This window comes from Scyliorhinus canicula, chromosome 20 (assembly GCF_902713615.1).
Source record: "Scyliorhinus canicula chromosome 20, sScyCan1.1, whole genome shotgun sequence".
NCBI lineage: Eukaryota > Metazoa > Chordata > Chondrichthyes > Carcharhiniformes > Scyliorhinidae > Scyliorhinus > Scyliorhinus canicula.
This window is the reverse complement of record NC_052165.1, coordinates 62,018,295-62,031,224: the sequence shown is the minus strand read 5'-3', so window position 1 is coordinate 62,031,224 and position 12,930 is coordinate 62,018,295. Positions and strand designations below refer to the sequence as shown.

The 12,930-nt window shown below is 46.7% G+C and overlaps 1 protein-coding gene across 7 annotated transcripts in view; it reads right to left on the bottom strand.

The window, feature by feature from the left end:
- Positions 1-12,930, bottom strand: part of LOC119955082 — a 128,582-nt gene that overhangs the window by 85,165 nt on the left and 30,487 nt on the right. For 5 of the 7 annotated variants that reach the window (XM_038780942.1, XM_038780947.1, XM_038780948.1 and 2 more), the window contains exons 1-2: positions 12,779-12,911; positions 10,557-11,006 (exon numbers count right to left, since the gene is read on the bottom strand). The exons of 1 other annotated variant lie outside the window; for it this stretch is intronic. The gene's annotated coding sequence lies outside the window, so the exon portion shown is untranslated. Of the gene's footprint in view, positions 1-10,556; positions 11,007-12,778; positions 12,912-12,930 lie in introns of those variants that run through there. One more of the 7 variants, XM_038780943.1, reaches the window with a different exon arrangement.

Below are 12,930 nucleotides of genomic sequence, written 5' to 3'. Positions count from 1 at the left end.
GCTCTGCAACAATAAATTGCTTCTTTTGCTCACATTAAGATCTACTTGTGAATATTTTCACGCAACATGTGCATCTGAACCTCAAATTGAACTGCCAGTCACACACAGCCCACAGGAGAGGGTGCGCTGTCTGTGGCACAGTGGTTAATACTGTTGTCAGGGGCAGCACGGTGGTGCAGTGGGTTAGCCGTGTTGCCTCACAGCGCCGAGGTCCCAGGTTCCATCCCGGCTCTGGGTCACTGTCCGTGTGGAGTTTGCAAATTCTTCCCGTGTTTGCGTGGGTTTTGCCCCCACAGCCCAAAGATGTGCAAGTGGATTACATTTATTGTCTTGTTTTAACCTTGCTGTCTGTACGTAATATTAAGGTTCTGAAATATATCTGTGATCATCAAGTAAAAGGATGTTAAAGGGTTGAGGGAATGGAATGAGAACAGATCTCTGTATCTGTTAATGCAGAGACAGCAAAGATGAGTGTGTAAAACCTTGTCAACTGAGACAATGGGCATTGGAATGTGAAAGAGCTGACTCAGGAGCATGAGAGGGAAGGAGATAAGGAAGTTGGACCTGATGGCCGGATAGGATAAGAAAACCGTTAGCAGCAGTATTAGTGAACCGTGCTAATGATTATGTCATAGTAACCACCCTACCTCTATCTAAGAATATCTAGGAATTTAAGGGGACCACCTCTAAGCTGTGATTGTATAAAGGGACAGTCCGTACTCTGGGACTTTGGCACTTCTCGAAGGTGGTTCCCCGACTGCTTAGAGATTTGTCCCGGCCGTGAATAAACAAATATTCGTTACCAACGTGTTCGAGTGTTTTACTTCTGGACTGACGAACGGCTATGTGAAAGCGCAATTCACATTTGGTGGCAGCGGTGGGATCTCCAGAGGTGTCTGCGCTACCCAACCGGCGTAATCGACTGTGCTCATTCAAAGTAGAGGACGAATTTGGCTCCCAACGCGAGTAAAATTTTCTTTTCCACCTTGGTATTCGCCTACTACTAGTTTGATAGTTGCTCAGCCTTGCCGTTGGTTTGTCGAGAAGCCTCTGCGAGATCCCGGTCAGTCCAGCGAACCCGTTTTAAGGAGGGTAAGTGACCCCTGCAGTTATCGTCACTAGGGGCGGTCTGGGACTGCCGCCATAATTCCGGGCTGTGTTCTCTAGAATTTACAGGCGGGGTTCTCGGGACTGCTAGGAGACGATTCCGGGCTGTGTGCTCCAGACTATTAGGTAATTCTCGGGCAGTGTTCTCTAGACTACTAGGAAACGAGAGTGGAATTAGAATTCCACCATGGGTAATACCGCAGATACTTGTGATGACCCAGGCAGTGCTCTCCGGAATCTCTGTGAACAATACCCCAAACACTCAAAGCAACTCCGACAATTGTCGGGGGCGCTCCATAAACACCTAGGCAAGGATAAATGGCCTCTGGGGGGACCTAAAGACTTGGGTCCTGTCCTAGAGGCCCAACAGGTGATCTGGAAAAACAATCGCGGTTCCACCGCAAAGAAATTAATTGCTTTATGGAGGGAATACTGTCAGTCATTGAAAGATGCATCTACACTGGCTAGCTGGCAGGCTAATGCCTCGAAATTGGGCATTGGCCTCACCGAAGGGGGAATTGTTAAAACAGTAGAGGCCTTAAAAAAGGAACGTAAAGAACGAAAGAATGCTACTCCTACCCCGGCGCCGGTCAGCAATGCGAAGCAAGGTTGGGAGGACGGGGACGATGGGGATGAGGAACATCTGTTCAATTGCGGGGGACGTCGGAAGCCTCCACAGCCACCGCCTCTACTACCCCTCCCCAATGCACCGATCCAATTTATTATACCCCTCGCAAGTCAGAATCCACCACCTTATGCACCACCGCCGTCTCAACTAGCATATCAACCCCCGGCCATGAGTACAAGGTCAAGAACAAGGGGAGGAGGGAGACCATTCACGCAATTGGTCCAGTTAAAGGAACAATTGGGAGAACAATTAGACAGTCTTTTCCAAAATCTGGATGAGGATGAGGATTTCCCTCCTCCTCCTCCACCAGCCCTCGACCATCCCTTACCCCCACCACGACAGATGCCAATGCGCCAGGTGCCAAATCCTTCCTATGACCCTAATGCAAACGCGGGCCCTAATGCTGAACGTACCATGAATATTTATGTCCCGTGGAAACCCAATGAGATTATATCCATATTAGCTGGAATACCAAATCGAAAAGAGTCCCCTGCTGCCTTTGTTGACCAACTCCAATGTACAATTCGTGTATATGAGGCCGAAGCACGCGACTTATGGGCCTTGGTCCAGCAGGTCTTGCGCCCAGAAGAACACGTTCGCTTCTGCAATGTCTTACAACAGCAGAATCCTACTATTACCCTCCCTGTGTCTTTGGCGACCCTTAACGTGCTCCACCAGGCGGACCGGCAACGCCAAGATGCAATTTCTGCTGCATTAAACACTACCCTTCAAAAGCCTGTGGATATTACCAAAATACTTGAGACCAAACCCCGCAAGGATGAGGAAGCCGACACCTTTTTAGAGCGTTTCAATGAGTCCTACCGTAACCAGGCCGGAGACACTAACTACCGTGCTGGCAATAACAGCCCACAGTATTGTGCCATGCTCTTGAGCTGCTTGCCCACCTCCTTATCAGATGCGATCAAGACTAACAATATGGATTGGTCCGATAATAGTCCCACCCAAATGGCACGAGCTGTGAGGTACTACTGGAAAAACGGCTCACCTGAGGGTCCGTCTAAAGCAACCCCTAAAATTAAGACTGAGTATGTCCTTAGAAAAGACGTCCAGGAGGTACCAATACCCTCTCGGGCGCCTGATAACACAGGCTACCAGATGGAACCCCAATTCTGCGCCCCTGGTTGGGTGACCCCACAAGGTGAAGGATACACCTCCCATCCAAACGGGCCCCAAGCACCGCTCTATGGCCCTCCGTATGCCCCTTCGGGAGCAGCGTCGGCCTATGCACCACCCCCACCATATTCTTATGCCTCACCCTACCAACACCCCTCCCATCCCCCACCACCCTATTGTCCACCGATGCCGCCCCAAGCAGCACCTACCCCCACACAACCACCACAACATGCAAGGCTCTGTTAATATTGTGGTAAGCCAGGACATTACGCTCGTAACTGTTACTCAAACCCTAATCGCGGCAGAGGGGGTCGTGGAGGTGGAGGACGGGGCAGAGGAGCGCCCACAGTGGCTGCTCCAGTCACTACTCCGTTCGCTCAAAATAACCCCTTCCAACAATACTGATTGTCGATGTTGCCTTCTCGTTTAACCTCCCCTGACTCTGAGCCTGTTCTCTCTTTAACCATTTATGGTCACTCCTATCCGTTTCTCATAGACACGGGGGCTACCATGTCTTCCGTACAGTCTCACCTCATCCTTCCCCTCTCATCAGAAACCCAACAACTATCTGGTTTCCAGGGACAGGTAGCTAGTTACCCCATTTCTTTCCCTGTGCCCGTTTCCTTCCACGGCTACACCCTCCAGCACCCATTTATTGTTACAACCGGACTTTGGATTCCCGCCTCCTTACCCCCTACACCAATGAACCCGATACTTTTTCCCTTTCCCCGAAAGCCGCACTGGCCTTTAACCGTCTCAAGACGGCCCTCCTCCAGGCCCCTGCCCTTGGTCGACCCTTATACGATCACCCTTTTCAGCTCTATTACACAGTCCTTGCCGACTGCGCCACAGCTGTCCTGACCCAACGCCACGGCGACCGCTGTCGCCCGGTCGCATACTACTCCTCTAAACTCGATCCGGTAGCCCTTGGCTATCCTATCTGTGCCCAAATTCTTGCAGCTATCTACAACAGCCTGCAATCGGCTGCTAATATTACCTTCCAACAAGATATCACTGTCTATAGTTCCCATTCTGTTACAGCTCTTTTGGGACAGCTACAAACTCAACATCTCACGATGGCTCGTCAGAATAAATATGAGATTGCTCTCCTTAACGACCCGAAAGTCCAGTTTGCCCACTGCACCACTATCAACCCTGCTAACTTTTTGACGTATCCTCCCACGGACATGCTCGACCCAACTCATGACTGCCTACAACTGTTGCGAGAGGTCTCCTCGGTCCGAGACGACCTCTCCGACATACCCATCCCGGGTTCAGATTGTTCCTTTTTCACCAATGGTAGTTCTTCCATTGGTGAAAGGGGGGATAGACAATCTGGCTATGCAATCATCGATCAAAACGGTGACGTAGTGGAAGCAGCAGCATTTGAAGTTCCCTTTTCTGCCCAACAAGCAGAATTGTTTGCATTAATACGAGCATGCATATTGGCGAAGGGAAGGAAGGTTAATATTTATACAGATTCCCGATACGCCTTCGGGGTAGTACATGATTTCGGGCAATTATGGAAAAACAGAGGATTTCTAACCTCTGCTGGTACACCTATCTCACATCAGCAGTTAGTAACCCAGTTAATGCAGGCCCTTATGCTCCCAGACAAGATAGCGGTGATAAAATGCGCAGCCCATACAAAAGGCACGGGACTGGTGGAAATGGGCAACAGGCGAGCGGACAAGAAGGCAAAAGAAATTTCTAAATCTGGCAAAACAATGGTGCCTAGAATGATGAGGCAGACTAAAACCCCCTCGGAAAAGTCCCCCTCTGAAAAACCAATGCCAACCATTGCTGACATAATCCAAATGCAGGAGGACGCTCCTGCAACTGCTGTAAATATGTGGAAGACCTTAGGATGTATATATAACGAAAATAAGCTGTGGGTCACCCCAGTAGGACAAACATGTATGCCCGATGCATTGGCAGCCTGGGTGACCGAATGTGTACACTTTGCAACTCACTGTGGAGCTCGTGCCACAGGGGACATATTGTTAAAAAGCTGGTGGCACCCACGACTGCAAGACATGGCCCAACAAATTAGCAGTCGGTGCCTAATCTGTCAATAGCACAACCCCAGTAAGGCCGTCCCCTGTGATCCTGGCACAACCCCCTTACCTGAGGGTCCATTTGAGACCCTACAAATGGATTACATTGAGTTGGAAAGATGTCAATGTTATAAATATGTGTTAGTCATTGTGGATACTTTTAGCAAATGGATCGAGGCCTACCCGACTACGGATAACAAGGCCTCGACAGTAGTTAAGGTGTTGATGCGAGAAATTATTCCGCGATTTGGAATCCCAGCCCGGCTGAGCTCTGACAATGGTCCCCACTTCATAGGTCAAATCAATAAGGAATTCTGTGCTCTGCTAGGAATAAAGCAACAGTTTCATTGTGCCTACAGACCACAAGCCGCTGGAGTGGTGGAAAGGGCTAATCAGACTCTAAAGACTAAACTCGCTAAACTACAAGCAGACACTGGGGCCACTTGGCTCAAACTCCTGCCTTTAGCACTCTTCCAACTACGTGCCACTCCCGCAGGAAAAACTCGCCTAAGCCCAGCAGAAATACTATATGGAAGACCCTTTCGAACGCCCTGGGACAGCAGTGTTCCACGGAATGTTCAATTTCATTACATGACTACCGAGATGGCTAATTATATATTAGCACTAACTAGAATTTTGAAACGACTACATTCCCGGGTCCGTACCACCCAGGAAGAGATCCCGTCCATTACCCATGACATCTCTATCAACACTGGGGATTATTCCTAATCCGAAATTGGACACGTAAAGGTTTGGAACCTCGATGGGATGGTCCCCTACAGGTTCTACTCACTACCCCCACTGCAGTAAAAATGGAGGGGCGAAACACATGGGTACATATGCACCATTGTAAGTTAATTAAGTATCCATGATGTTTTAAACTTTTCCTTTAAATCTTAGGGACACGGACACCAGGATGAAGTTCCTCCTCGTCGCCACAGTACTCACTACCCTACTCTCTTTCACTGCATCCAGAGGAGGGAGATATCTACCTGGGGGCCGACGTCTACCTCTATGCCGAGAAGAGACCTCACGATATGGAACGACGCCAGATCTCCGATGGATCACCACCCCTGGCCGCACCTGCACGACCACCGACGACCAGCAGCCTCGATTCCTGACTATGCAAATGTCTCTGATCCACGATCGCCACGCTTGCCGGTGGAACTACCGGTGCACCAAGAAAATCAGGCTGCAAGGTCCTGACCGAAGGACTATTCTCACCCACCCGCCTTCCAGGAGGAAGCGGGCAGCGCACCATATAACTGCAAATTCATTTTTGTTTATGTCTTATGTTTATGCTAAGTGAATGTCTCCTCTTGTTGGGTATGTACACATGTCCCCACCCATGCCCATGGAGGCGTTCCCTTGGTGCCTGTTCCTTTTTCATTAGAGCAGACGGCTGAATGGGTTATATACCAGAACAGGACAGTATCTAATCACTTTGCCTTACCAACCAGGTTCTCCAAGTCCTCCTCTGCTAACCACAGGAAAGCAGCCCAGGACTGGCAAAGCGACGGTTACCAGTTACGTGCTTTTACTGGTTGGCGACAGCCACCCTACTCATCAGATCACACACCCCCGTTCTTTCATATTCACAACCCACAGACCGGATCAGTCTGCTTACTCCGGGAAGTAAAAACCCCCGGAACCCACGTGTTAGGATCTAGTTCATGTAACTACACTCTTGGTTTTTCCAATTGGAAAGGCTTCGCCCTCATTAATAACATTGCTAACCACACAGGGGGTCGTGACTGGACTCAAATATGGACCTCCTCGATGGTAACTAGCCTCACACCCTATAATGGCACCTACTTTATTTGTAGCCATAGGGCCTACCCCTGGCTCCCCACTAATTGGGCAGGGTCTTGCTACCTGGGTTTCGTTGTTCCGGGCATTACGCACTATCCGCAACTCGGACATCATCCCCTCCATCGGGCCCAGAGGTCAATACCACCATGGGAGGTGGTGACTTCCCTGTTCTGGCCCCAGATAGGCGCCATCTGGTCCCTCAAGCAGTACGAGCTCCTCCGCGACATATTGGAACAGGTTGCAAACGACACCGCGGAGGGACTTAGTGAACTCAGTGCAGACTTAGTAGCCATACGAACCGTAGCCCTACAGAATCGCATGGCCTTGGATTACTTACTGGCCAAGGAAGGGGGAACCTGTGCTGTCATAGGGACCGAATGCTGCACTTACATTCCTGACAGTTCAGAGAATATCACGCAGTTGGTGACCCATATCAGAGATGGAGTGCAGCGCCTGCGACCCACCAGTAATGATGACTGGTGGAACTGGATGTGGTCCAGTTCTTGGGCCACTTACCTGTTCCACGGGCTTATTATCTTCGTTGCCCTCTGTTTGTTGCTCTGTATCATAGCTACCGGTGTGAAATGCCTGTGCAACCACTTAGGTGCTGTTGCATTACCACAAATGCTTCAGAAATCCGCCCCAGACGAAAAGGAAAAATTGGTTCAACCTGCCCCCGACCTACATGAGATGGCGGCGTCCCGCCAGAACCCAGTAGAGAAGCAATTCCTCCGCCTCACTCACATTTCCACCTAACATAGCTTGAGTGTTATATGATCATGGAATGATCAAAGGGGGGGAATGTGGAAGTGGATTACATTTATTGTCTTGTTTTAACCTTGCTGTCTGTACCCAATATTAAGGTTCTGAAATATATCTGTGATCATCAAGTAAAAGGATGTTAAAGGGTTGAGGGAATGGAATGAGAACAGATCTCTGTATCTGTTAATGCAGAGACAGCAAAGATGAGTGTGTAAAACCTTGTCACCTGAGACAATGGGCATTGGAATGTGAAAGAGCTGACTCAGGAGCATGAGAGGGAAGGAGATAAGGAAGTTGGACCTGATGGCCGGATAGGATAAGAAAACCGTTAGCAGCAGCAGTATTAGTGAACCGTGCTAATGATTATGTCATAGTAACCACCCTACCTCTATCTAGGAATATCTAGGAATTTAAGGGGACCACCTCTAAGCTGTGATTGTATAAAAGGGACAGTCCGTACTCTGGGACTTTGGCACTTCTCGAAGGTGGTTCCCCGACTGCTTAGAGATTTGTCCCGGCCGTGAATAAACGAATATTCGTTACCAACGTGTTCGAGTGTTTTACTTCTGGACTGACGAACGGCTATGTGAAAGCGCAATTCACACAAGGTAGGCACACTAAAGTGGCCACACTAAATTGCCCTGTAATTGCATACAATGAATTGGGGACTCAAAATGTAAAGGAAAAAAACACTGCTGTCACAAAGTGGCAGAGTCACAGGTTCAATTCCAGCCTTGAGTGACTGTCGGTGTGGAGTTTACACAATCGCTCCCTGGCTCCATGGCATTCCTCCAGGTGCCTCCCACAGTCCAAAAATGTGGTTAGGTGGATTGACCATGATCAATACGTGGGGTTATGGGGATAGGTCAGGGGAATGGGCCTAGGTAGAGTGCTCTCTGGGAGGGTCGGTGCAGACATGATGGACCGAATGGCCGGCCTCCTTTTGGACTGTAGACTCTACGGACATGTGTACTGGAAATAAATGATTGTGAACACTTAGTTCATGATTGTGTTTTAGAACATAGCTTGTAGTTATAGAATAATTCTTAAAACATGCTATAATGGACCAAATGCAATTAAAGTAAGTTTGAAATCATAGAACATAGATCGATTACATTTTAATGATTACATGGGGCCATGATGCCTGAAGAGGTCAACAGCTAGAAAAGCAAGGTCACTAAAATGCTGGACTTCTGGTACTGCTGTAACACAAAGGAACAGCAGTTCAAAAGATGACTCATGTTTGTTTAATAAAGTCAGAATAGAAAGGAGAGCTATAAAACAGAAAGTGGGCTTTTTTAGCTGAAGATCTGGAGACGTCTGCTAGGCTTGCAAGAACAATGGGAGACGAGAGAAATGTTTCTGTTTAGGTAGGTAGACCTAAATTAGTTTTAAGTATTGAGTAAACCGTGAAAGGCTATAAATCCCATTTCCTTCAATAGATCAAACAAGGCATTATAAATGAGGGACAATTAACTTAAGGTTAGTTTAATAATAACCCAGAGCAAGCTAAATCATGAGACTCAGGAAAGTACATCTGGATGTTAGCTGGGAGAGTTTCAGTTGCAGTTTGGATCTTGTATGGTTTGCAGCTCACAGAAAACAAAGTCAAAATAAATAACATTTAGCCAGACCCATAGCAGAAGGAAAGTAAAAACGTAACCATCATCACTGACCATGTGGAAGGCAGGTGAGGTTTAACTCAGTTTGAATTTTGAGAGGGAACAGAAGCTGGAATATTGTCTAGTTTGAAACTGGTGGAACAATCCAATGCGGCTCAGAGTCTTACTGCAAAAACAGTAATTAGATTAGCTTATAAGTATCGGAAAGGTAATCAGAACAAATGTCTGAGGCCCTCACATTTGAAGACTAAATGAAAGTTATATCTCATGCTAAGAGTCCAAATTGTTCCCATTTCTTTTACTTTATTATTTTGGTCCATGGGCCCATAATCAGTATGCGCCTTTAGGCAAAAGACCCAAAGCAGAAACAGCCTGCTTGAGGATACTGTTCCCAGACTGTGTTTAGGAGTGGAGAGGCCAGACACTTCGTCACTAAGCAGATCTTAGGGATCAGGCTTGCAGAAAATTGGATGGATTGGTTAACTGGCAACCAGTCGGTTGGACAGGAATAATGCTCTGCCTGACAACGCTCAGTGATTGGTTGCTGCGTGATGCTTTGAGAGAACTTGGCAGAAGTGTTTGGACTATAAGTGAAAGGAATGTTCTCACTCTTTCTTCTGCTTGCTGAAGTGAAAGAACTACTTTATTGTAATGAAAGCAGATACTGCCTGGCACCTGCTTTGCCATGAACCTGAAATGATGCAGAGTCTGCAGAGAAAGTACACAGCACTTTGTCTCTGTCTGAGGAGGAAGTCCGGAGACAATACTCTCTGTCTGAGGAGGAAGTACGGAAAGACATTGACTGGGGATGGGTGGACGGATGGATAGATTAATGGGAGGAAAATCCTCCAGCCGGCTATACCGTGCTCAAGTACAAAATAGTGAAACCATAGGTGCATAATTCTTATAGGTATTGTGTTTTTTTCAAATGTTAACCATCTCTAGCTGGATCATGACAATCTCATGTCCTTTGTATATATTTGGTTGTATCAACAAGCCACACCATTTTCTCTGTCTTGGTATTGAGAGTTAAAAGAATCACTAACAGGACACTGTGAAAATTGCTTAATTTGTCATATTAATTGTCACGGTAACCGACTTCGGAAATGTTGTCACCAAACCCTGGGCTAGGGCACGGTCAATTCTAGCCCCACGTGATCCAGAGTTGCAACATAAGTAAAATTAGATTCCATTTAAAAATACCAGAGGTCCTTGGTTGAGCCCAATAAACTACCGTCACCAGGTTTGGAACTTTAACACAAGTAACCTATTATTCCAGCACTTATAATTAAACCGACAGAAAATGTAACTGACTACCCAAGAACACACACACAAACTACCCACCCACACAGCGGAGAAAGGATGGTTGAGGGGAAAATAAGGTATTAATAAAATAAATGGGTAAAGGATCTTTAATGCACTGGGATGACTTACAGTTCAATGTCTTTCTGAAGTTTAGACTTTCGATTTGGTACTTTTTCCTTCTAGACTTGAGATGGTTTTCTTTGGCATGGTTGTCTACTTCCTCGGCAGACTCGGGATCATTTCAGGTTTACAGCAAAGACGTGCCAGACACTCAGTGGTTTTAGAACAACAAAGTAGTTCTTTCAATTCAGCAAGCAAGAGAGAGAGAGACTGTTTCCGTCACTTCCAAGGTCTAATCACTTCTGCAAAGTTTCCTCAAAGCATCATGCAGGAACCAATCACTGATCGTCATCAGGCAGAATACTGTCCCAGGCCAACACACCGGTTGCCAGTTAACCAATCGAAACAACTTCCACCAAAATTGGTTCCTAAGATTCACCCAGTGCCGAAGAGTCTGGCCTCTCTCTCCAAACATAAAACCTAATGGCATGGCAAGCAGGGTGCTTCAGTTTGATTCTTCTGCTTAAAGGCACATTCCGATTACGGGTCCATGGACCAAAAATAAAAGGGAACAAAGAAAATAAACAGGAAGGACTCTTCCACCATATTAAACATACTGTTACAAGGTTCTGTCCTTGTAAAAATATCAATCTTCCAAACTGCCACAAGTTTTGTGGAAAAAAAACTGATCTCAACAAATAACAGAAATAAATGGTTGAAACAAAATAGCATAAATACTGTTATGCAACCAGACAAGGGCACCAATTTCAGTTTTTTTTAAATGGCATACAAGCGAGACAGTGACTACTGGCCAGTGTAACCTGTACAGTTTTGGCTCTTATTTTGGATTTTCATCTCTTGCAGTCCCCACCCACCCCCATCATCACCTCCCATTGACATAAAAAAATGTGCACCTGGGGCACTCCTCGATCATATTTAATCCAAGTCCATAAATTCCCACCATCAGACACTTGAAATAATTAAAAGTTTGCATATCGATTTGGTTAAACATTAGTATGGTGTAAACATGCAGAGTTTTTTTGGGGGGGGGGGGTTAAATGAGTATTTTTTCCCCCAATGCTGGAGTCTTTAGGTGCTCAAGCTTAAAATGGACCCATGCAAACAAACATTTGGAACTGTTTCAGCATTTGAGAAGAGACCATGGATGTAACTGGAATCAGATCGAATGGCCTGCTTCGATGGGCGCAATTAATTTACATAGCTCTCAAAAGATGAGTACCAACCAACGAGGTGACATTTAAAATGAACTTCCAACGTAATTAAGATAGACCACGAGAGAGGGCAGTTGAAAGTGAAATAGTGGGATAAAGAAAACAACGAGTGCAGCCAAAATGCTTGGAGACTAAAAAAAAAATGGATGTGTCATAAAGGAGACCGTGTGTGATACAAGACTGGCAAAAAAAATACAAAACCATGGTAACGGCTGTGGCAGCTGATGGCCGCAGACAGGCGGAGAAGAAGTGAATTCGCCACTTTGTTCCCCCACACAAGGGAGTACCTGGACATCTTTCTGCTCCAGTCTTCCCATTCGGAAGGATTTTAAAGGGACGTGATTAAAGTTCAACTCATTTCAACGATTGAGGGTTTTTCATTTTAAATGGTGGCGGTATCCTGAACGTTACCGACAATTCCGTTCCATCCATCTGAACATTTTCATCGCACGTTTGGAGGTCGGTTTAAAGGAATGTGTGTGTTTTTTAAAAAACAGGAAAGCTGGCACTATTTTTTCTCTCTCCTCCCCCTAATCTCCTGCTGTTAGTGAGAGGTAGTTGAAGAATTAAATAAAGCCCGTGCCTGTTTGTTTTCATAAATTTGAATGCTCATCTTTCACACAGCACACTGTGGGAATTCAAAAAGTAGCGAAGCATGCACTATCGGACTGACGGCTGTACTTCCACATAGCCCCTGTCTGGATTTCTATATTTTAAATTTGGCTGTCATTTGTAAACAAAAAACATTATCAGAAGGTGGGATGCCGATTTTTAAAAGAAAACGCCACTAACGAGAGTTTAAAAGGAACCACGAAGCCGAGCCCGCCAAAGCGTGGAGGGGAATGGGACAATCTCGGCCCTCCTCCTCCTCCTGTGTGTTTACCAATCGTTGGAAAATCTCACCGAAAGAAAAAGATTAGGAGCAGGGGAGGGGGATTTATAAAAGAGGGAAAAAAAAGAAAGGGCACAAAGGATTGTTACGGTTGAGCCAGCGGCTCTCCAGCAAAACAAAAAGCAGGGAATTTGAAAGCGTGCAACAACAATAAAAAAAGTACTCACGTTAAACGCTGCAAAGCAGAGAGGGGAGACAGACAAGGCAGGGATAGGGGAGGGAAGGCAGCAGGAACCCCGAGGGAGCTGGAACTCCGCGACTCCCTCAACACAAAGTAACACTGCAGCTGGCCGCCCGTGCGCCTGCGCGCCCGCCGCGG